Consider the following 24,852-nt stretch of genomic DNA (forward strand, 5'->3'; position numbering starts at 1 on the left):
AGATTTTCTTTAATATCTTTTAGGACATTTTTTATGTCTGCTTTGCTGACTTTGAGTGGCTCTTTATCTTTGGACCAAAACTCGTAACATGGATGTTTTTGCAGCACAGCTAAGAGCTGGCCAAATTCAGAGCAGAGGAAGGGGTCCAAGGCAATGCTTTTCTACTTGTGGTGTGAGGACCACTGCTGCACCTTGGAGCACAAAGTGATTGCTGGTAGAACAGTGGTAACATTTTCTTTCTGAAAACCTTTGTATATGACCATGTCTGCAAGCAAGTAAGCAGGCAAACCCAGCAGTAAGAGGAATACTCATGACATTAACCTCATTTTTATTTGTTTGCAAATGAAAAATGTGACAGCAACACTAAAAAAGCAGTCATGGGATTTTAATTTTTTTTAATCCTTTCTCTGGACAGAAGGCATAAACATGTGGTTTAACCTCATTGGTGTGAAAAGAACAGCTATTTACATTCATATCCATATATAATTTATTTCAATGGTTGCGTCACCCACAAACTTACACTTGCTTCCTTTAAAGTACCAAGTAACAAATACAAAAAACCCCTCACCAAACCCACTCTATACTTTGCATTATATGCATTATATGAGCAACTGCATTCTAGCAAAAGCAGAATATTTTTCTGCTAAGATTAATGGGCTGGTACAGTACTTTGGCAAAAGCTGAAATGTTAATGCCAACCTTTATCACGTATGAGATTTTTAAAGGTTTTCACTATGTTCAGATATAACATTCAACTAATGTTATTCATGTGGTAGTGAATTGCTTCTGTGACCTAAATCAATGGCTGATATGCCCTTCTCTGTCTCAGAATATCATCTTTCAACATCTCAGAGTGTTCTCCTGAAATACGCACCCCTCAGCTCTGTAATTAGATACTATCAGATTGGCAGAAGTATCTGCTGTCCACTAAGTCAGCTGAGGCAGGAATCTAGAGCACATTACAAACCCTGCACCAGAGATGCTTCAGTGAGTAAATGCAGCATTCATGATCTAAATAAAATGTTGAGCAAGAGAAAATGAATATATATATGTATGCATATATGTGAATATGTATATATTTTCGTGTATGCTTGCATATCTAGAAGTTTTGAATTAAGCTGCTCACTTCATAATTGGTATTGCATAGCTTATAGCTTGAATTAGTATCAATAACTGAGTGGCAAGAAGAATTATGGTATAACACTAATTTTCTGATCACAATCTGTTTTGGACTTTTTGTTTTTATTTTCTGCTCAGAAACAGAAGGGAAGAAAACAGCTACGACTTTCTTGTTGAAGAAGTGCTGCAGAAAAAAATAATCAATTTAAACATTTCATTTCTGCAAGATTAAAAAGCTTTTACTAGCTTTTGAATTTTAAAAGGCTTTCAAAATGTATACTAAAACTAATGAAAACTTTCTGAAAGATTATTTTAAAGTAAAAAGCTATCACCAAAATGTTTCAATTTTTTCCTACATGACACTTCATCAGAACATATATGTTTTCCAAAATGTATAGCATTTAATGAAAAGCATACTTTTCATCATGTCACTGTTTAGATGAAAATGTTCAACATTCTTTGAATGAGATGGTTGGAGATTGAAGGTCTGTGTTCTAGTGAAAACTACAATATTTGCCATCACGACAGCATAGTACAATGCTAATGGAGTTGTGAAACAGTTCCTTCTGACTGTCATTGTTGGTTGCCTGGTTCAAATTAAAGATTTAATGGTATTTTTCAGGAAGAATTTATTCACTGGCTAGAAGACCTCTTCCAACAAACAGACCTCATCGACCAAAGTAAACTGTTTTTCTTTGGCAGGTAAGATCTATTTACACATACAGGAGGAATTGCAAGCGGTCCCCAGCTGCAGTGTGCACTCTTGGTACGAAATTACATTCCCCTCCACTTCATTGCAGTTCCATGGGCTCTCACACAGCAAAGCACAATGCATACTTAAATTTAAATTTAAGCACTCTCTTAAGTGTTTTATTACGTTAAGGCTGTAGTCCTGTTTGCACTGCCTTCAAGGACCTGGCACTATATCAATATTTGGGCAAATTCAGAACTTGAACTTTATTAAATTCAGAAAACTGTGCATTTTAGTAAAGCTCAGTAGAATAAAGACTAAATTTTTGCAACAGTACAAGTCATACACTCAAGTCAAAGCATGTACTGACCTTCTCTTAAATACATCACTTCAAAAACGCTACACTTTTTCTTATCCAGTTTTGGTAATTACAGGGACTATAACTGTAGGATTTGGAGTATGTGACCCTGTGGGACAGTGGAATGATATCACCAGTTATCATTCTCATAACCACCAGCAAGCTGGGAAGGACTATCAATACCAATTTACAAGTGAGGGCATCAAGAGCTGCACTCCTAAACAAGGTAGCCAGAGAGTCTGGGACAGTCCCAAATACAGATATTAGTTTTGCTTTCCCCAAGAAAGTGGTCAGGTCCCTGTTTTTCTCAGCTTTTAAAATAGCACAAATACTTGTGTGTCTTTTGTCTGCCTGTATTCTGGCACTCGCTTCCCCCACAAACAGCAGCCGTAGGAATATATCCTTTTCCACAAGTTGTGTAGGAGCACAGGCTCCTCTGCCTGATTGAGTGTCCCAACACAGGGCACGAAACACCTCATTTTGTCCTGTTTCAGTTTCATAGGGCTAGATAACTCTGAGGAGCTGGTCACAGTTATAGAGAAGCGCTGTGATCCAGCAAGAACCTGAATTCTTTCATCTTCTAACTCCTGGGCAGCTGTCGTCTCTCTTATCTACACACCCGCCACATACTGCTGATTGTAAAATAGCACGGTTTTACCTCCTTAAGGTTGGCATCCTCAAAATTGTTCATCACTGCAGTATAATATAGATATGGGATGTCATTATATCTAAAACATTGGTATAATATATTTCTATATGTCTCTAATTCATTTGTACTTTTCAGGCTGTATATCAGTTTGGGGGATGTCAGATGAAAATAACAAAAGTAAAATATTGCATGTGACATTTATACTGTTCCTTTCATCCTAAAATCACTTGACTGAATACTAAAAAAGGCAAAGGAGGGTTTTCCATCCTCTGACACCATGTATATGTGTGTTGTTGCCCCTTCTGTTCTTCAAATAATACAATATAACATCATACCTTTTTTTCTGCCACTGCAGGCTTCCCCACATATCTTCTGGCACAGACCGCTCTTCAGGGGATGTCAAAGTGTGTTCATTTCAAAGCAGAAAAAATACTTGCAATACCACAGCAAAGGAGTACAGGGCATGACCCTGCCTCTCCCTGCTCTTTGTAATGCTTCAGGTATCAGCAGGTTCAGAAGGTACAAAGACTACAACTGAGCTCACCTCCCAGTGTCCTTATTACGGTTCATCCAGCATGCACCCATACAAGCAGGCTACAGCCTGCTCTCAGGTGACCCGAGCTCAGATAAGAGAACAGGTTATCTCCCTAGGGTTCATGGTCTCTGCTAGACCCTGATGCCTCTGCGTCTGTAGGCTTTTGAAAGTCAAACTGCCTGCTACAGGTGCGGCACTGACGCTGGGGAAAAAAGCGGCTCCTGTTCAACAAGGCGCAGCGATGCTGTGGAAGTCAGCCAGAGCAAAATTTATTACAGTGTTCAAATAGTTGAAAGAAGATCCTTATCGTCCATGCCTGATTGGCTTTTATTTATCAAGCATTGGAAGGTCTATCAGTATTTTATTAGTTTACTTATGCCATTATGCATATGATAGGAATTGGATTTTATTTATCAAGCGCTGGAAGGTCTATCAGTATTTTATTAGTTCGTTTATGCCATTCTGCATATGATAGGAATAAATGAAACCTTTGAAAATCAGAAGCAAAAGATAATCCTGTGAGTAATTCTAATCTGGTCTGCAATTCTCCCAGGAAGAAACAAGACTGTGATATAATGCTTGTTTCTCTCTTTTGGTTGCTGACTCCTTATTTCTCCCTCTTCATATTTACCAATTTGACATCTCCAAGAAATTCTTTGCAGAGAAAAGAAGTGAGAGAGTCTCTGGGAAGACCCTTGCAAATGTTACATGGGTTTGTAAGAAAGGAGAAGGATTTCTTTTCTGCACAAGGAAACTGCCCATGAAGACTGACAGAGAAGAAGGAAGAGATACTGAAAATAGTTTTGTTCTCAGCAGTTTACATGAGGCACTAGAAGCTGATTGAAAAAGGAGTGTCCAACAATCCCCTTTCACATCTTGCAGTTCTTTGAACTATTCCTGTATTCAGCAGAAGAGGCCTGAAGCCAGACAAGTTGTACCTAGACTGTCCTGTAACATCAATGAAGCTACTTGTGGTAGGCTGGCATATGGGTATAGGTTAAGACAGGTAATAGCTGAGCTGTTTACACTAGTTGAGTGTTTCTGTCTTCTATATCTTACAGTCCTTATCAGATTAGTAGATCTCATCTTTCTTTTTCTTTCCAAAGGAAATATAGTGACTTAAAAGGAATGGTAGGGTATTTTTGATCCCTGAAGTATCTTACGCTGCATAGCCAGCACAGTAGTGTATTTTACAGCTAATAAAATGTAAGCATTTAGAGGATCAAACCACATCTCACCAAAGTATTCTCTCTCATATCCCTTTTTTTGAAGCAGCCAATTGTATCTATTCATGGATAATAACAGAAGAAACTCTTACAGCAAGGAGTAATAATGGCCAAAATATTGTCGTGGAAACAACAGATATCGCAAAATTGCCAAAATGTGGTTTCCCTTTTTCAATTTCCATGTAAAGCCCTCAAACATAATCCTGGTGCATTGTGAAAAACCTTCAAATTATACACTCCTCATCAGATACCATTTATGTATGTATTAATGTAACTGCCTAAAATGCTGCTTATAAGTGAGATATAATTACAGTGTTAATTGACAAAATGCTGTTACACTGTCCTTAAAACGCAGTTGAAAAATCTTTCTTAGATAATCCAGTGATGGTAGAAGGAAACAAATCATGGATATTTCTTACTTAATTGACTTTATTTCATTTTTTAAAAACCCTTCATTGTTGCAGTGATCTCTGTGATTCAATTTGCTAGCACCCTACTCCCCTCTCATCAGCCTTATAAAGACACCAAGAAATGTTAGGAAGCACAAAGCAAATAGCGATAAAATATTAGAGCCAGACAAATGGATGCACAGGTAATCTTTTTACAGTTGGCCTCTATAAACTTTGGACTGCCAATAACTTTGAAACTTCCACTACCAGTATAAAGAAAATCTCTATGACTTCGTCTGTATCAGAAAAATCTGACACATAACACAGGACAGTGCAATTTTCTTAACAGCACTAGCCAGAGATACTGGTTTTAGAAAATTGTCATCAACCAGCGCAATCACCATGCAAAAATAATGTGCAATTATTTTTTAGGACAGACAGATTCAGTTCTTTGCCATTTACAGCAAGAAACTCTCAGTGCAATTTTAAGGCAGCAGTCAGGAAATATCTAAACCAAGTTTCAGCAAGGCATATGATAACTTTCCCCTTCATTGGCAAAGAGTGCTGTGGAATCTTACACCAAAATAGACAGCTGAAACCTGATATACTATCTTTCAGCCTTATTATGATCTCACCTACAAAATAGGACTCTGGAGCCAGATATTTCCTGGATTAAGTAGCACTTAAAATCAGGATTTGGGTGTTGTCCCATTGCTTTAGTTTCTTTGAGTATATCAATCATTATAAGGCATGGAAAGCATTACTCTAGGATGATTATTTTATAACAATTAGTTTGACTGATGATACAGACACATTTGGAGGTTTTTAGCCAGCTCAAACAGATAACCAAGATTCAGCCCTGTAAAAGTAAACATGATGGAGGGAATGCTCTGCCATTCACAAGCCATTCACTATAGAAAGTGAATGAAACTGCAATATTTCCTACAATACACTATGTAAAGGGAAAATATTTGTCACTAAGAAGGTTGACTGGAAGTAAATTTCACTGAGTGATTTCCTAGCTCTTAGACCACAAACCCTTGAGCACACATCAGTGTCGATTCACCTTGTTAAAGTTCCGTGGGAGTTTCTCAGTGTATGCATTTTACCAAATACAGTGTTTGCTTGTCAGGTGAGCAAAGTGGCCTCAAACCACATGGGAAGTATACTTGCTTTTTCTGATATTGATCTTCATCTTCACTGAGAGCTTGATTGCTTCTCAGCCTTCAGTGGCAGGGCCACGGCACAATCCAGCCTTGTTCTTCCATCTGTTAGTTTGATAACTGTAATGTCAGCTCTGAAATGAACTGATTGGTAAAGGGGAGAGTAAAGAAAGTTTAAAATTGCTCTGATGCTGCTCATCAAACAGCCTGTTCATCTATTACCTTCCTCTTCCCTCATCAATTCATTTCAGAGTAACAAGCCTTTCGATACAAGAGGAAAGGTGCTGGGATTACTTTACTTACACAATATTTTCAAAATGGCTCTTTTGAGACAATGAACAACACTAATCTATAAGACTTTCTTTCCAGCAAAACAAACTCAGTTTTTCAGTAGGGAAATGCTGCTGTTTCTGACAGGTAGTTTTCACTTTTCATAGCTGTTTTACAGTATATTTAATACGAACAAGCTTAATAGCTACCTTAATCTATACAGAACACATCATGCAAACCAGCCAGCACCTGCCCTAACAATGAATTTTCTTTGGCAAGGGGTTATTCCACATTTCTCCTCTGTGCCTACTCTGTGTCAAAAGACTGATTGTAGTGTGCTGTAACCTGGCATCCAACCAGGGAAATAATTGTTTTCTACAGGTGCAGTGTTAGTAGGAGACTTGTAAGCTAGTTTTACTAATGTTTGATTATCTGCTATGTTTGATAAATGGCTTTCAGCTGAACAATCTGAGTGGTGATATAAACAATTTCTCTTTGTTTGATGTAATTGCTGGATCAGGAAATTGAAACCTATACTTCTGCAAAATTGTGTTAGAGGAGATATAAGCTCTCTGATTTGCTGCTTGGCTCTGCATTAAAAAAAGCTAATTAGAAATGCTTATTAAATTTTAATACCACTTCTTAGGAAGTAAGCTGTGCTAGTCAGATACAGATGAGGAGCTAAATTCAGGAAAATTCAATAGTAAAAACTGCAAAAAAATTTGCAAAACTTCAAATTCCCTTGTGGTCAGGACTGAAGTTCTGGTGGAAAATTACGCTACAGTTTGTTCTTCTGGCTAAAACAAAGTTAGGAAGAAAATTCATGATAGATGTGGCTAAAATATAGGTATTTTTAAGTCATAATCAAAAGAATGAACAAAAGGATTATTCTTAATACTGGTCACCAACAGGTGTTGTTGCAGTACACTGTAAAAACCAATCCATGTCTTCCCATACATCTGGCTTTGCCAAACGTTCTGAATTCAAGCTATAATTGAAAACTCACATTTCCGTAGTGCTTTTTTCTTTCTTTTTACTTCAGAGAACTGACCAGATTGCAGACTAAGCTTCCCTTCCCCTCCAGCAAGCCTGATTGCTCTTCATCTCTCTTCCAGGTCAAAGTAATCTCTCAGGACTTTAACACCCAGTTCTCCCCAGGCCCCCAGGAGAGATTTGTACTTCCTCCAACACTGTCAGCATGCAGAAGCCTTTCTTCTCCTGCCTCTCTCTTTCTGCTTTATTCTCTCAAGACAGAGTACTTCACTGCCACACTTGACATTTGTGGCAGCTATTGAGGGACTGATTTAAGTGAAGCCCATATCTTTTCATAAGAATTACGTAAGGTCAAAATTACAAGCCTGTGCTGCAGGCAGGCTGCAAGAATGGCTGGGAACTAGAGATTTCCACAGTACCAGCTCAGAAGTAGCCAGTGCCTCCTTGTTACGTTTCAGTAGGGCTGAACATATAATGAATCAGCCAAAATGGGACAGAAGCCCACCAGAGAGGACTCACACCACTAAGCAGGTAGACGTCCCCAAATCAAACCTAGGAGCATCTGCGGTGAACACAGTTTCCAGGTGTCTGGCCATGTCTTACTCAGTTGAAAGTGTCACGTATATCTTATCCTTTCACATGAAGATCATCGCCACACATTGCCATGGAGCATGTATAATGCCACCGTTTCAGATGAACTCTGCCTTTCTGGTGCAAACTAGTGCCACAAGCTAAGCCAGGAAAAGACTGAGCCAAAACCTTCAAAGCTTTGCATTGGTTGCAGTTAGTGCCTGAAATGTGATTAATTCAAAGCATCGCTCCCCTCTCTCGTAGGTTCGTTGAGGAATTCTGTTAATCCAAGTGAACATATTTACCTAATCATCTTAACAAAAACTGAAAACACAGGGTACTTAAAAACATTGCAGAGCATCTCCACAGACATCACACCAGCTTTTCAGGCTCCCAAACAACATTCCAAACACTGACAATCACAACTCTTCCATTTCCCTCCAAGATGTCTCTGTGAATCCAGATAGCAGGAAGCTTTCTCAGGCATCCTATGGATAAACTCAGTTTTTCTTCACAAGTATTTGATTTATCTCCTGAATTCCATCTACAATATCAATGTTCCTCTTTCATTCCTCTCCAGCCTATCCCATATATTCACAGTCACAGAGCTTACATAACTACCACCTGAGATTTTCTTCAAACTAATTACTTTATTTCAGTATCTACAACCCAGCCAGTCTCATTTGCCATGATCTTGGTTTCCACTAGTTCTTCTGGCTCTTGGTTAGCCTCATCTTTTCAAATACCTCTACAGAATAACTTGACAAGGATGCTACATAATTTCATCAGAGAGGTTTCTCCAAAGACTCTTCAGTTACCTTTATCATCCAGAGAAGAGAAGGACCTTTGCTTCACCCACCAATAACCTCTTGTGTTTTACCCATTTACTCCGAGTATCTAATCATAGTTTTCTGTCTCACCTCCTGCACTGCTTGATGTAAATTGAATTCCTTTAAAAATCATCAGATTTACTAAGTATTTACTAAAGTAATGAGGTATTTGACTATGTGTAAATAATTTGCACTAATATTCACACCCAGTCCACAGAAAACATGGCAGCTATAAAGCATAGTGGCATATCTGTGGTCAAACTGAAACTTCCCACTTCTGCAAGAAGAATATTATTTCTGGCAGATATGGCTTGTGTTGTGACAGGTCTGAATACAGTTGTGATGTCTACAGAAACGTACATTACGTTGTTGCATGAATTGTGTGACCATTTTGAGGTCTTTTAATTCAGATCTAAATTTTGGCCTGAACTTTCATTGCATATTAGACTTATTTTGGCTCCAGCTTGTCTTATCTATGCAAAACTAAGGGGACATAGCTTTTAAGTTATCCCAGTCAGGGTTTATGATTGTGTTACATCAAGGAGAAAAAAAAAGGAAAAGAGCTGAATTTCTACTTTGGCTGTTTGCAGTTGTTTACCTGGAGACAGTTTTCTAAGACTCTGCTCACAGAACAGCAGCATAACAGTTTATGCAATGTGACTTTGACATGAGAAAGATACAGGCATTTTAAAATGTTTGGAAAATTGGGAACTCAAACAAAATGTGAAAATAAAAATGGTATATTCACAGTTTATGGCAAATTGGAAGGTGACTGTTACATCTCCAATGTACCTTGCAAACAGAAACTAATTAATGTAAGAGAGAAAAAAAAAGTCTACTACATGTCACCTAAAGAAATGTTGCCATCAGTAAATTAAAAATGTATGGCTTGAGCTGCATAGCATCTGCCTGCCTAAAGCTACGTCTGTTAATAGTGTGGAAGACCAGAGAACTGAAACAATGGACCACAGATGGGTCATGAAAAGAATGTTAATATTAATTATATAATTCTAATCAATGTGCAAGCCTGGAAATCTGAGAATAAATCTATTCTTAGAAGAAGATTTGTCCTAGATTACATCATTTAATTTCCTATTGCTTAACAGTTATGAGTTAATACTTGGTGATAACAGTTATATGTAGGTGCATGAAAAATAATTATTATTCAACACTTGATCAGTGTTTATTTCACTTCTATCTTTTTATCGCTAGCAACTGGGAGAAATAGGCCGTAAAATGAGAATCAAATTTCAATATAATTGAACTTTTTCTCAAGTTTAAAAAACATTCAATTTTTACATTAATTTTTTCTGGGCTTTTCTGTTTTCTGGTTCTAGAAGAAGGGCTGGAAATAAAGGAAGATAGCATGTAGGTCCACTTGAAAGAGTTTTGACTAGCACTTCATGTTTGGTCACTTGCCCAAAAAGAACTTTTAAAGATATTGACTTGCCTATATTTGGTTGTATGTATGAAATACTTGAATAAATGACAAGTTATTTTCTTATGTAGTTATTTTTCTTACTCTCAGTTCACATTTTAAGTTACTTTGGGGCTTGCTTTTTAATAATATGAGTAGGATTTTTCAAATATGCTTTATTGTCTTGTCAAGGAATGTTTTGTCTTGCTACTTACTCACACTTTGGTTGTAATTCTACTATTTACTTATGTACCATTTCCCATGATGTCACCCTGAATTATTAAAAAAAATCCACAGTACATTCGTCCTAAACAGCACCCTTAGCTGTGGGGCCCAAATCCTATTTTCTTTTGTCATAAGCAGCTTTTTCTTTTACTAGTTATTTATCACACTGTCCAAGATGATTGAATCTTTAGTTGCCTGTCCAGGGAGGATCACTGGGCAGCTCGTGTCCTATTCGAGAATATTCTGTAAGTAAGGATGGCTTTAGCCAGAAGTGAACTAGAGCAGGACTTGCTGAGGGTGGGCAGATAAACATGAAGGTGTTTGATATCTCAGATCATGTGGAAAAGTTAGCAAACAGCATGGATCTGAGTGAGTCCTGGTTTGAGCATGCTGGCCCCATCTGTCTGTAATCACTGCTGCTTCACTCAGTAGAACATTTCATACTGCAGAGAAACAGACTTGTGTTGATCAGCAGCAAATGGCTGTCATGAAAATTACTATGTCTGGCCCATTTCTTTTTAACTTGGCATCAGCTTTGGAAAACTCTGTTTACTGTTCTCCGGCAGGCAGATGAAGTTTAAAAAAAAAAAGAAAGAAGGTTGCTATCCCTTCCCTCTTTCTCTTTTGACCTCTCTTTCACCAGTGCCTTACTCATCCTTTCTAAAATATTCCCTTTGTATCCTTAGACTTCTAGAAAGACTGATAGATGCTAATAATAACATGATAATAATACATACATAGATATATACATACATACATACATGGATCTCTCAGTCATTTTACAGTTTACTCATGCAGTGATCCCCTTTATAGTTCACAAATGTCAATTACAATTTGATTAATTAAAAGGCATTAGTGGTCTATGAAAATGAATTCTAGACTGTTGAGCTTCTTACAAATGTGATTCACCATATTTCTCACTGGAGAATAAAATAGTTAGCTGGTGAGATCCTGCTTGTGATATTACATGGATCTTCCTTCTTTGCCAGGCTATGCTTTGTGTGGTGAATGGATCTGTTTTCCTAAGACTTATCTTCAATATAGCAGAATATCATAGGAAAGAGCACAACAGCCCATGACTTCTTTCTTATTTGCACCAGTGCTGCAACTGGTGATTTTCCTAGTGTTAAAGACAATCAGCAAGTAAAAACTGGTATTCAGGAAAGCTCTTATCAGTTAGACTTAGCTCAGTTGAAAATTTACTCCATTCTCATTGGCAGATGTTTCAGCCTTTCATCATGGATTAATTACACCCTAGAGTCAGTCTGTCTTATACAACATAACTACTTCTGCTCACTCAGAAAACAACTAAAGAAGGTGATAGCATAAATGAAATAAGGTGCCATTGTCAACTGCAATCAGTAGCAGAGAAAATTTAAAATTACAATCTTCACAATTTACCTTCCTAAGCAATAAAATCAGAGGAAAGAATTAAATGAAGTCTGATTTTGATTTGGGATACACCCTGGAATTTTCTCGTTTGGCAGATAACAAGCTTTCTGTCAAAAGTTATTATATCTTTTACTGTATTCCTGTGAATGGAAGCTGGAATGAGATCCTGAAACTCCCAAGGAGTGTTGAATAAAACTGGGAAACCATCAGCCTCCCAGTATGTTTGGGTTTAATTTCCAGACATCTGGCAAATGATGTACTTTTTCTTTCCTGCCACTTTATACAATTTAAAATCTACCTGAAAATGTTACTCATCTGGGCTGATATAAAAACAGGCTATTCTGTAAAAAGTTGAAGTTGTCATTAGTACTGCACAGTTAAGGAAAAGGCCAACCATTTTTCAGGTGGACACAGAGCATTCTCTTGCATAGGGTCACAAAGCACTCTGCAACCGGTAATGAATTTTGCACAAGTCTTTGAATGAGGCAAAGAGCAAAGTTAAGCTATGCTTAGTGCAACAAAGTGCTGATGAAGTGCTGATTCAGTCCTTACTCCTCAATGAGAGAGCACCTTATCACTCAATATAGGAAAATGATAAAAAGGAATCTCTTGTAGTTATAGCACTACTTTGTTCTGTATTAGCACTGAGTGATGAAGGACCTTGTTTCCCTGCTATATTACTTAACCTAATTGGAACTATGCTCTCAGCTATCTCATTACTTAATGATACCTAGAACTTTGGTACCTTCATCTTCAAACCCCGAGTAGTTAATCACTAGTTATACACTCAATCTCCATTTCTTTAAATCAAAGATCCATCTGCACTGCACACATACAGTGCTTCATTCCTTTTCTTATGCAATAGATTCCAAAACTAAAGGCAGAGAGCTTGAGATTTTTATGCAGACACAGAGGATGCAACTCCTAGACAGCATACATAAACCAGCTCTGCCCTACAATAGCCTATACTGTGGCTGTTAGCCTTGATGTACAAAAGGGGACAGATGACTCATCCACCATTTCTGTGTGAGCAAAATAGCATACATCTCCGTGGAGCAAAGTTATAGACTTTGTTGCTGAAAAAATCTAAGTTGTAAGATTTTTTTGGCTTTTTTAACGAAACAGGTAAAATGTCTGAAAATCAGAACACAGCAGGTTTATGATTTATACAAGTTCCTAAACCTGTTAGTCAAAATAGCTGCCAAGTTAGTTACTCCATATATATCACATCTGTGGTTGGAGTAATTTTTTAGCAAGTTCAGTGTGAACAGCTTTAAGCTGTAGTCTAATTCGGTATTTGGTCCAGAGATGTGTATTTTTTAAAGAAAACAGAAATTGTTATTCTTATAATCATACTTTTCATATAATAATGTTCTTATAATAGGGCTAGAATCGATATTATGTCATAGAGTTAACTGTGTTCTGGTCAAGGAATGTGATTACAAATGCAGGTACTGAGGTGATTAAATTGGCTATCTGCTTTTCTTTTGGAGCAATGTTTCAGTGGCTCTTTTGCATAGATATCATTTAAACCCCTGTAGCAAGAAAAATCAATAACATTTAGTCTAATATCATATCATGTCTTCAAACAATGCTGAAACTCCATACTGATTACATTTCTGCCAGTCGTGTAACCTTCTGCCAAAATGAGAATTGAGACAGCGTGAAAGACAGGTCAGAAAGTTCACTAGACATCTCTCCTTTTTTGACAACTCTTGCCCTTATCTGTTGTGACTTCAAAAGAGAACTGCTGGAGCAGCTGAGAATAAAACTACCTGGCTGAAGGAACTACATGGTTCAAGGCTGCTCCCAGTCAGTGGCAGCAGAAAAAAAGATAGTATTAGTCACCTGTATCCAGCTGCAAATATTGGCCTGTAAAAGTGCCCTTCCACCCCAGTCTCTTGCATGAGGATCCATGAGAACATCGTGCACCAAGCAGACAGGTTTGCACAAGGCCTGACCACCCAGCAGATACAAAACCAATAGCTGCCATGGCAAAATTTTGCAGACAGATTTAAATGAACAGAATCTATTTCCTGAACAAGTCATTTAGAAACTGCTGCCTCTTTTAAATCTTCCTGACAGCTTAAGTTTGGACTTGGAGGGACTGAGTAGGTGGTTCTGGTTTTGGATCATGGTGGGATTTGGAAGAACAATTGGACTTACCCACTGCATGCTTGGGAATCTAATTGAAAGCATCAGCCAACACCTGGAAAGGGAAGTTCTCAAGATGCAGAGTAAGACCTGCGATAGGTGGAAGGAACTCTAGCGATAATGCTTAAAGGTCTCATTTTTCACTGTGTCTTTCTCTTATGATATTCTCCATTTGAACAGCAGTGAAGTGCTTCACAGTTGCCTGTGGGGCTAGGAGGGAGAGTCCTTTGCAGTTAGAGGTAGTAAACCAAGAGCAGGACATGAGCAGCTGGGCAGGGAAAGATCGCATTTTCTTTAAAAAGATGTAACTTCAATTCCAGGTTTAGAAACTGACTGCTTTCTGTCTTACAGAAGTTGCATGGGGAAACAGATTTTTCTTAAATAATACTGTATGACTGCTGTCAATTCTTAATATTTTTAAGGCTTGAGAGATAATTAGCAATCAGTAGTATTCCAAACAAGGCTACTGGGAGTCAATCCCAAAGAAAAATTTCTTTGCCTTTGCACCAGCATGATTTGTCAATGCAGAACATAACAGCGCAAGTCGTTATAAACTTGTGCAAATATTGGCTAGTAAGTTTTTCTATACTTCTTTGTGAGAAGTGCAGAAAGAACTTGTCTGTGTGTGGTATTTCTGTGGTATAGAAGACATACTCCTCTGACATTATTGATGGATGGTGTCTTTAGATACAGTTCCAAAGCAAAATTGTACTAAGGTTGTTAAAATGCTTTCCACAATTCATACTAGCGATGAGTGATGGTTTTTCTGTCTTCTTTCTTGCCATGTGTGAAATGAGTCTCTACCTCACTGACTCCAGCTGCTCGCCTGTGACCATTTTTGTTGCTTTGTATGATGGAGGCTGTAAAGAGTTGTGCTGTGACAGCCTCTCCACAACGTAACTACTCTGTCAAGCAAAACCACAAGATCACCTGTTTGGATGGGGTATTTTTCCAGCTCCTTTTCAAAATCAACAGGCTGGGGATGCTACCCTAATTACTATTTATCTTACAGTTTTGGAAAAATTCAGTGAGATTTGAGTTTCATGCTTTGTGTGTACTACCTAGTATGGGATGTTGCAGCAATGAGGGAGCTTTTAATGCATTAAAGTCTCACCCTTTTCTCTCTGGCTGCAAATTCCACTCTGAAGCATGTTTTATTGCACTTAAGCTACAAACTTATGATGCTGCCAAACGTTGCAGTCACAGGTTAAAGCTCCAGCCCCAAAAAGCAGTATCTCTTTGACATTTCTTTCTTTTAAGCTGTTAATCATGTACTTTGAGTTGGTGTAGTGTGTAATAAACTGCCAACACTAGTAGACAAATGTCAGAGCAGGCTGCTGACAGACCAGAGCAAAATAGCAAGCATTATCTGCAAATAATGCATGACTTTATTTCTTCTTTCTTAGGGAAGGAAATAGTCCTCAATGACACCCACAGGCCAATTAAATTGGCATCAGGTGACTCCTGAAATGTGTTTTTGGTCAACTGCTAAAATACAGTCTTCCTGGGTCATTGTAACACAATATCTGTATGGCATTTATATTTGTCTAGCTTGTGTAAGCTTACTAGTGTAAGTATTTGCAAATCCTAGTTCAGAACTGAAACAGTTCTGAGATCTGTAAACTAGATGGAATTGTAATGTAATTAACTTGTGTCCTGGTTTCAGCTGGGATGTAGTTAACTGTCTTCCTAGTAGCTGGTACAGTGCTATGTTTTGAGTTCAGTATGTGAAGAATGTTGATAACACTGATGTTTTCAGTTGTTGCTCAGTAGTGTTTAGACTAAAGTCAAGGATTTTTCAGCTTCTCATGCCCAGCCAGGGCACCGGACCCAAACTGGCCAACAGTGTATTCCATACCATGTGACGTCCCATCTAGTTTAGGAACTGGGAAGTGGGGGGGCAGGGATTCGCTGCTCGGGGACTGGCTGGGTGTCGGTCGGCGGGTGGTGAGCAATTGCCCTGCGCATCATTTGTACATTCCAATCCTTTTATTACTACTGTTGTCATTTTATTAGTGTTATCATTATCATTATTAGTTTCTTCTTTTCTGTTCTATTAAATCGTTCTTATCTCAACCCAGGAGTTTTACTTCTTTTCCTGATTTTCTCCCCCATCCCACTGGATGGGGGGGGAGTGAGTGAGCTGCTGCGTGGTGCTTAGTTGCTGGCTGGGGTTAAACCACGACAACTTGTTAGAAAGTATTTTTGCTAATAATGCCTTCTATGGCATGAAATCAAAAGCATTAGTACCTGCCTGGAGAATCATACCACTAAGGTAAAGATAATTCTTCACTTTTTTGATCTTTTTTTAAAGAAAGGGGCTCTGTTTTAACCTCATTATTACCATATTTTTGCAATTGCGCAACTGCCCAGCTGTATAATCTGGTGACAAATTGGCCCAGTGTAGCCAAACATTTGCTTCCATGTTTGTAAATTTAACTAAAACATACCTCACCTAAGACACTCAGGTGCAATGAGGACCCTTAAATATTCAGTTGCAGAGTAATTTATTTGTACACAAAATTGGGGGTCAGTGACCAAGAGTGATGCTAGTAATTAAGCATATAGGATGGTTCATATTTGTAGGCAATTAATTTCAGCTTTATGTGTTCCACAAAATTTGTGTTTGCTTTATCAAAGGCATGCAGATATTCAGAGGCAAGAGGACCCAGCAAATGAGCTAGCAGGCAGCCTCTTGTACCATGTCAAAGAAAAGGGAATAACCCCAACTTTTCTTGATAGTCTTAGTATTAATACTTCAAAAGACATTTTCTCCTAATTGTCCTGCTAAGTTACTGAGTTAAGCTCCACAGCTGGAAAAAGTGAAGAGTTATTGTTACTAATTAATGATTAAGACTAATCAGTTCATCTCTTTCATCTCTGTTGTAAGAGGCCAATTCAGAAAAAAAAAAAATAAAATCTTTTCCTACTGTTAGAATAAGTAGAAAAACTTTCTGCAGTAGCATCCTCAGATTTTTTTGGTAGGCTGTTTACGTACCATTACTCTTTTTCAAGTCAGTTTGAAGATGAAGCATTTGTGATGTTAATTCAAGGGCTGAGCATCTTATTGAGCAGTTCCACAAAGGAACATTATATGAGTCCCAGAGCAGTACATAAGCTCAGACCCAGAGTTCATTTAGTATTCCAGGTCATCTACCATACAGATGATTAAAAATAAGAGGATGTCAAGCATAAATAGTATTTCCTCCTAATACTCTCATTTTATGACTATTTTCAGCTCAGAGAATTTCCTGAGGCCAATATGATTTAGGAATCCCAGTTAGTACAACCAGGAGGCATCTTTTTCCATTTGGCATTCACATTCATTGCCTGAAAACAAGTACACCAGTTGTTTCTTTCAAAAAGAAAGCAAATGTATCTTTAAAGAGAGAGGATGAAACAAGGTGGCAGAACATGGTTATTTGCAATCTCTCATGTCTTGGCTACCTGGATTCAGTCTCCTCTCTACCTCTTGTTCCTAACAAGCAAGTCAGAGGCTACAAGCTTTTCTAGGATACCTTCATGCTAAAGCAATGCCATCACTATAATGCTTAAGAGTCAGAAAGAAAGAAATGGAAGTCAAGCACGATGCTGAAGCATATTAGTATTTGGTATGGCAAGTTGAGAATCAGCAAGCCTGTGTTCCGCTCCTGCTCCAGCAACTTATTCATGCTGTCTTGTGACTGTCTAATTCAAAGTACAACTCCCACCACTGCCTCCTGCAGACACGATTTGTAACAAAGCAGCATCTGCTTATGTACAGTTTGTGTAGGATCTGATCCAGTAGGCATGCTCAGAGGACACCTACTACATCAAGCCCTGCAGGTGAGACAGGCAAAGGAACACCTATTTTGTGGTTCCCATAGGACATGAGTAGGAGGTAACTGTCATGGCCTGTCAATACCGAGATGCTGAGGCACATGGCCAAGGCAGATTATTAGTCAAATTTTCATTAATAAAAGGCTTTTGCTGCCTTTGAGACAAGGTGGCACCAAAGAGTGGTTTGGAGGGTCACAGTTTTAGGGCTCGATGTCCAAGTCCTTCTTCAGAAGCCTATGGGGTTTTTGAATCTATACCTGAAGTCTTGATTTACTCTAGTGCTACATATGCTGTATAGACACATTTACTGCAGTATTACCATAGCTTCTTTGCTATGCCCTTTGTCATGCAAAGGATAAGGCCAGGGGATGAGGCTTATTAATAAACCACTCTGGGAAAGCAGCCACACAGCACAGACATCACATAGGGAACAATTTAATTCTGTTCTCCCTCACAACCCAGGGCAGCAGCTCTGCTTCTCCCTACAGGCTGCACAATCTGCTTGGACCACAGGCACTTAGACCCTAGCTGGGCTAAGCCTGAGACAACTCTATTCAGTACCAGTCAGTTGTTAGAAGTTGTTTTCTATCAACAGAAGAGAGAAGGTGCTAATGAAGTGCAAGATTATCTTTTCCTCACTGCTGCTTCCATCCTGCATCTACCAGAGTTTGGTTATACATGAGACTCCAGTGTGTCTCACAGACTCTTGCTAGGAAGTGCGTTAGTTCAGTCTCTGTCTCAGGGAAGGCTGGTGTACACAGATTCAAAACCACACCACTCATGCCACTAACGCCTGACCTCTACTGCAAAATGTGTAAAGGTTAGTTCTCAGCTCTCTTGCATTTTATGTAGTCATTACCTATGCTAAACAGATGAAAATATTGCAGCCAGTGGGGAAATATTAATTCAGTGTCATAACGATTTTCACTCACCTGCATGTAGGTGTGATTCAAGAAGCAGTCAAAGTACCTGCTTATTATATACTCTGAAGCAGAAACACATGTAAACACAAACAGAAATGTTTATTGTCCCAGGACGTGCCTCTGCTTGACCCCATACAGTGCACCTGAGTGTCTTACAGTGTCCTCATTTATGGATCCTTTAGAAGGATCAAGACACATCAGAACAAGGATAATTTTAAGGCCATGTGGTGATCTGGAAGGTTGGACAGATGTCCAGTACATGCTGATCAGACTGCCTGCATAAAAGTCTAACAATTTTTTTTCTTCAATTATTGATTCAGTCTTGAAGAAGTGACAAATGTAACCATGTTTTTGTTGCTAAGCTTCCCAATGCTGAGGGTATTGAAAAGTCAAGACATCCCCTACCTACATTTCTAAAAAATGAGACAGTAAAGTATTTTTTAACTCAAAGCTTGTACATCACTTTCAGAGGTTTAGGTAGTTCAAAGTCTATTTACTGGTCATTTCAAGTCTATGTCAAATACATATTTCAAGCCCAGTAGCAGCAAACCCTAAAATATCATGAACAGTCTAATAATAGACTTGTCTGAGCTCAGTGCTTTGCAGCTGATTTATACGAGAACATGAGAACAATAAATACCAATATCCTAAGTACTGATGAACCCCAGGCTCCAGTTAAAAGCTCACAGACCTGAACTTCTTCCTTTTTAAATCAGTGTGGCTATTCAGCCACCAGCTCTGGAAACTATCTGTTTTAACTGTGACTTAATCAGCTGAATCAGCTGAATCACTGTCCCATGCACTGTGGTCACAGATCAAAGCACTTAGGAAGGTATGAAGGAAGTGGTGAAGGGACACTATGCCCGTTCCAGTGGTGATCCAGTTGTCCCTCTAACACTGAAGTTTCTGTAACAAACAGAAACCTACTTTCATAATCACTTGATCCTCTGTGTCATTACAATTTTTCTTATTCTTCAGTGGATTTCAGTGTGATGCTGTTCAATAATTAGTTTTCCAGACTTGCTAACACTAGGAACATAGATGGGACCTTTATACCTGGAGGAGGTACCTACAGCTCACTGGGATTTATCTTCATCCATTTAAGTGGCATTACTACAGCAAATGCCATGGCTTTAGGTTATCAGCAGGTTTCCCTAACATTGCTACTATTAAGTACAAGCAATCCAGCACGTCTTTTCGTTTTGCAAGGTATGCCCATTTGGGAGTCACGGGGCAGTGTGTATGGATAAGAATATGAAGTAAAGTTCAGGAAACTTTTTACAATCTTAGTCCAGTCCTAGCAGTGGTCTTTGGGTTCAAAGAGTCCAATGATGCTGGAGTGTCAGCACTGATCATCTGCCAAAGAAGTGAGGAGGAAAACGTCATGACTTCTCCCGTGAAAGTGCAGAGCTCTCTCTATCTTCTCCCCAGAGTTTTGGGGACTGTGGTGATACGTTTTCCAGGGGCTGGAGTGGTATACAACATGCCACCCCCCCCTAAAAATTTTGCTTGTACTATTGCACCAGAAACTTTCCTTAACAGCCTTCTTTGGAAGACAGTTGGTTTTGCTGCTGTCTTTCATTTTATCTTCTCTATGGTATTAGCTAGCCCTACTGGTTTGTAAGCTGTGCATGTCCTGCTGTGTATTCACTTTTCCAGGTCACCTACAAGAAAGATGAAAGTGAACCTAACCACCCCAGAAGCTCTCCTCTTAACAAACTTCCACCTGATTCTTAACTATTTCCCACCTCTCTCTCTAAACATTAATAAGCTAATTCTTTACTGGGCTAAATATTGACTTGCACTTTGCAACCTTAAATGTTCGCTCTACCTGAGACACCGTGCTGGAAAATATCATGAAGACCAAGTACATTATGTCTGACTCTTCACCCGTATCCCCTCTGATGCAATGTTCACAAAGGCATTAATCGGGTTTGTTAACCAGGCCTGCCCTTTCGTAATAGGCGTCAGCAGGCCCTGCCTGAGAATGAGATCTGTAGCTAATTGTGCAGAAGGTGACCTTTCAGAGGAGGCTGGAAGGCCAGTGAAGTGTGTAAGTATGGAAATGGAGGAAAGGACCCGTGCTGAAACAGTGGAAATGACGGGAGACCTGTGTAAAACCTTTGGCTGAGCTCTATTACGTTGCACGTTGGGATGGAAACCCGGCCTGGCATGAAACGATTGTTGCACTAGTTGGTAATATACCAGACAACCCAAGGATTTTTGCTCTGTGTCACCTGGAAGCCATCATAGGGATGGCCTGGTCATAAAAATTGGTCATGAAGAGAATTATATTTATTTCAGAGTAACACGAACCATTTCTCTACTACTTTCTATGGGAAAAATATAGGAAATATTCATACCCGTTGGCATTTGAACAGTATTCTAAGTATTAGAAAACAAAAATTCTAGTAATGTACTGAAATAAGACCACAATTATTTTGGATATGCAGAGAAGGGGCTTATGCTTCTGGTGCAATTAGCAGGTCACGTCCCCAGCTCTGGAGCTGCCGACACCATCAGTTTTAGTGCTTCGGCAGGAGATAATTTCACTTATACTCAGTGGCATATGTTTCTCACGAATAAAATATTCAGGACCGTTTGACAGCTGTATCGCCAGCCCCGTGGAAGGCCACCCCTCGTCTCCCAGGTCAGGTGCGCGTGGAGGGCCGGGCGGACACGCGTGACCGTCCCTGCCCTCCGTAGGTCACGGGTGACCAGGCCTCCCGCCTTCCCCGCCAAGCAGGGGTTGGGGAGGCGTTGCCATGGCAACGCCCTCTCACCCCCTCCCCTCCCCCCCCAGGATGCTGTTGCTATGTCAACGCTCTCCTTGTGGCATCCACCCCTGGGAGGGGAAGGCTGGAAGGGTTGCCATGGAAACCGTGCTCCCCTGAAGCATCAGTCAGTAGGGCTGGTCTCTTCCCTGCCTTTCTGCCCCCAAAATGTCCCGCCATGAAGCTGAGATAAGCCCCGGACATGTCCTGCTCCGTCCCGCCCCGTCCCCAGGGCCGTGCCGGCCCCAGGTGGACACGGCCGCTCCCACCAGGCTCGCGGCAGCTTCCACGGCCACGCAGGCCCGACCTGACGGGAGACCTTTGACTGTCACCGCACTGGAGCAGCTCACGTCCAGGCACACAGGCGGTCGTGGGACAGGCACACGGGGGACTTAGTTTGTCTTCTCAAAGAGCAGTGGAAACGGGAAGTCGCTGGTTGTGCTGGTGATAGAAGTGCTCGGTGCGTGGATGTGGGAAGACGTAGCAGGGGATGCACGTCTACTTGGGAGTAGATATACATTCTCGGGCCGGGCTTGTCTCGTATAACAACAACAACCAAAACCACCTTTTCATCTAGAAATACTTCCTGTATTACATCACTCTTTTAAAATTCCCCAAAAACAGCAGGTGGTGTGATTTTTTTTTCAGATGAGTCTGTTGTGGGAAGCAACTGACTGAACCAATTCTGCAGAAAGGCTGTAGTTAGAAAATGTGGAAAAATATTCAAAAACCCAAATATTCCATGGAACATTAAAATACATAGGAGTGCTTGTAGCACAGGTATTTGAACAGAAAACATCAAAGGTCTTGACTGCATGATTTAACATAGCCCAGTTAATGAATCTCTGCTTATCCCTAGAATATCTGAGCAAAGTGATTTGTTTTAAAGGATCTCTCCTCTGTCACAGGGAGCATCTGGGGATTTGGGGTAAGAGCATAGTAGAGGAGTTTACAGATGTAGCCTGAAGAATCAGAATGCTGACACTGCAGAAAATCTCAAAAAAAAAAAAATAATTTCAGGGTCACAGGACGCTGACACATACTCAGTATTTGGCTTCTTGCATACACATTTTAGTTAATAAGTGATACATCAAATACTAAATAAGAAGTGTTTGCATTCAAGAATTTGTCAGTGCTCATGATTTAGGACTGTCAAGAGTTCATGTGCAGACTCTGAGATTACAAATACCTGCTTTGACACTGACTCTGAGAAATATACAATGAGGTCACCTGCTGCTAAATCATCAAAGGGGCAGAGAAGGGCTCTCCTCAGGGATAAGGGACTTTGTATACATTTTAACTATTGTTATACATCTGCTGTTGCTTATCTAAGAGAAGCAAAACATGGAACTGCAGATGACCTCACATAATCATGGGGGGAACTTACAAAAATGGCCAGATCAAGAGATTTTGAGTTATGTCTTCTAATAGAGATATATTTCTATCTTGTCATATCTTTGAATGAAGAACTTCTGTTGTTCTCTATGTGGTATTACTCCATAATTCATTGTCTGGAACATACTTACAGAAAACTAGAAATCATCCTCTAATCTCATCCTAAAGGACATTACTTCATTTGCAAATGGATGGTTTTCAATCATATTTCACATTGGGATCAAGCAGTTCCAAATCAGTCTCAAAGCCAACCTTTGTGCTTTGCTCTCCTCTGTGTTCACCATGTGGGATAGAAAATCAGCTCACAGTATGACATAAAAGATATGCAAACCATCATTCTTCTTCACTAGTCTTCAAACTTTATCTCTGGGGAAATGGGAACTTGTTTGTGTAGAAACCTCAAATCATGGTGTTCTCTGTATTATTGAATAGATGTCTTTGATCTGGTAGATGCTTAAGGTAAGAATATGCAGTTATTTCTGGAAATTAGTCATCTAGACCTGCTTAAGCAGAAGCTGCTCATTTCCCCATATATTTTCCTCACCTGCTTTCAAAACCTGACTATTCTTTTGGCCTTTACAATGCCCGTAGCAGAGAGTTCTTAAATTTAATTATGTGCTGTATGAAAAACTGTTTAGTTTGTTTTCACCTGATAATTTAAATTTTCCACTTTCTTCTGCTGTAAAATATTGTCAATACAAGATCCTTATCACATTTTAAACCATTCATTATTTTACAGGTTTTAAATATGGACTTCTGTGGTAGACTTGGCTACATATTATTTTCTGAAGTTATCAGATGGATATGCCTCCTCTCAAGCATTACTTTCTTCCAGCAAAACACCTCATGGAAATAATGCTGGTCCTAGCTGTAACTCTGCTAGGAATAAAAGAAACTTCACTGCAATCGAAGTTCATTGATTTCAGTCCACGAACCTTTCCTGAAGAACTTCCAACCTAAAACTGGAGATAGAAACAGCAAGATGACAGGGACACTAATTAAGGTACATATGTCTTCAAATGGGTCTATTTATTTAGCCGACTCAGATTTCTTAGCTTGATGTGACTGATGCAGTGGAAGAAAGCTTTTAGAAGGGAATGAGGCTAGTGAGGTGAAATGGTGTACTCCATGCAGTGAAACAACACTGAACAGTATTTGGAATCGAGGTTGGAGAAGAACCCAGACATGCCCCAGTTCACACTTCCTAACTCATATCTACTTAGAAAAAGTGAGTTTGTTACAAGTTTATCAGAGTAGGGAACTCAAGGACAAACTCTTCAGTGAGTGGCTTGAAAGAAAGGAAGCAAGCTACTTGAGTGCTATGTAATGTAATGAACAAAAATGAACAGCTAATTCATCTTTGAAACATCCAACTTTCACAGAAACATCAGTATTGACAAAAAGATTGTTATAATTTAGGTACAACATAGGGGATAATTTCATATTCAGAAGCAAAAGAATGTTAATCTATAGCCATTTCTAAATGTATTATGAAATGACTTAGTTTCAAAGAAAGAACTTTAAAAGGTTTCATTTCAATACACAACCACAGTCATTACTAATATCAAATTCCCCATGCTTTAAGACTGCATAAATGCTTTTAAAACAATGCCCTGAAGGTAATTTTAGGTTAATTTAAGTGACCATCATAATTATGGGTTACAACAACCTTTAGAAAGAGTTTGGTTGCATACTTGTTGCTATTCTGTTGGAATATTAATGATTTGAAGGCTTGAATAACATATATTGGTAAATTATATATATGAGATAAATTTTTTAGAACTTTTATCTTGATTTTTATGAGGACTGTGTTTCTCTGCCTTAGGCATCAATGTGGCGTATACTGTTTCAAATACAGATATTCTGATCCTTCTAGAAAATAAATGGAAAACAGAACTTAATAAAAGAGACCTCCGACTACGATTTCATTCCTCTGAAATTTTCATGTGGGAAAACCATC

At 39.1% G+C, this 24,852-nt stretch overlaps 1 protein-coding gene and 1 long non-coding RNA gene across 3 annotated transcripts in view; one reads left to right on the forward strand and one right to left on the reverse strand.

Moving 5' to 3' along the window:
- GRXCR1 (glutaredoxin and cysteine rich domain containing 1) overlaps positions 1-24,852 on the reverse strand; it is a 41,210-nt gene that overhangs the window by 15,387 nt on the left and 971 nt on the right. The window lies entirely within an intron of this gene.
- On the forward strand, positions 742-24,795 carry LOC138686717 (uncharacterized). 2 transcript variants are annotated; one of them, XR_011326027.1, is made up of 3 exons: positions 742-1,051; positions 1,742-1,821; positions 23,632-24,795. It is a non-coding gene; the product is annotated as an uncharacterized lncRNA (long non-coding RNA). The 2 variants fall into 2 exon arrangements; XR_011326029.1 differs by having other exon boundaries at positions 943-987.

The sequence above is a fragment of the Haliaeetus albicilla genome, chromosome 1 (assembly GCF_947461875.1).
Source record: "Haliaeetus albicilla chromosome 1, bHalAlb1.1, whole genome shotgun sequence".
Taxonomy (NCBI): domain Eukaryota; kingdom Metazoa; phylum Chordata; class Aves; order Accipitriformes; family Accipitridae; genus Haliaeetus; species Haliaeetus albicilla.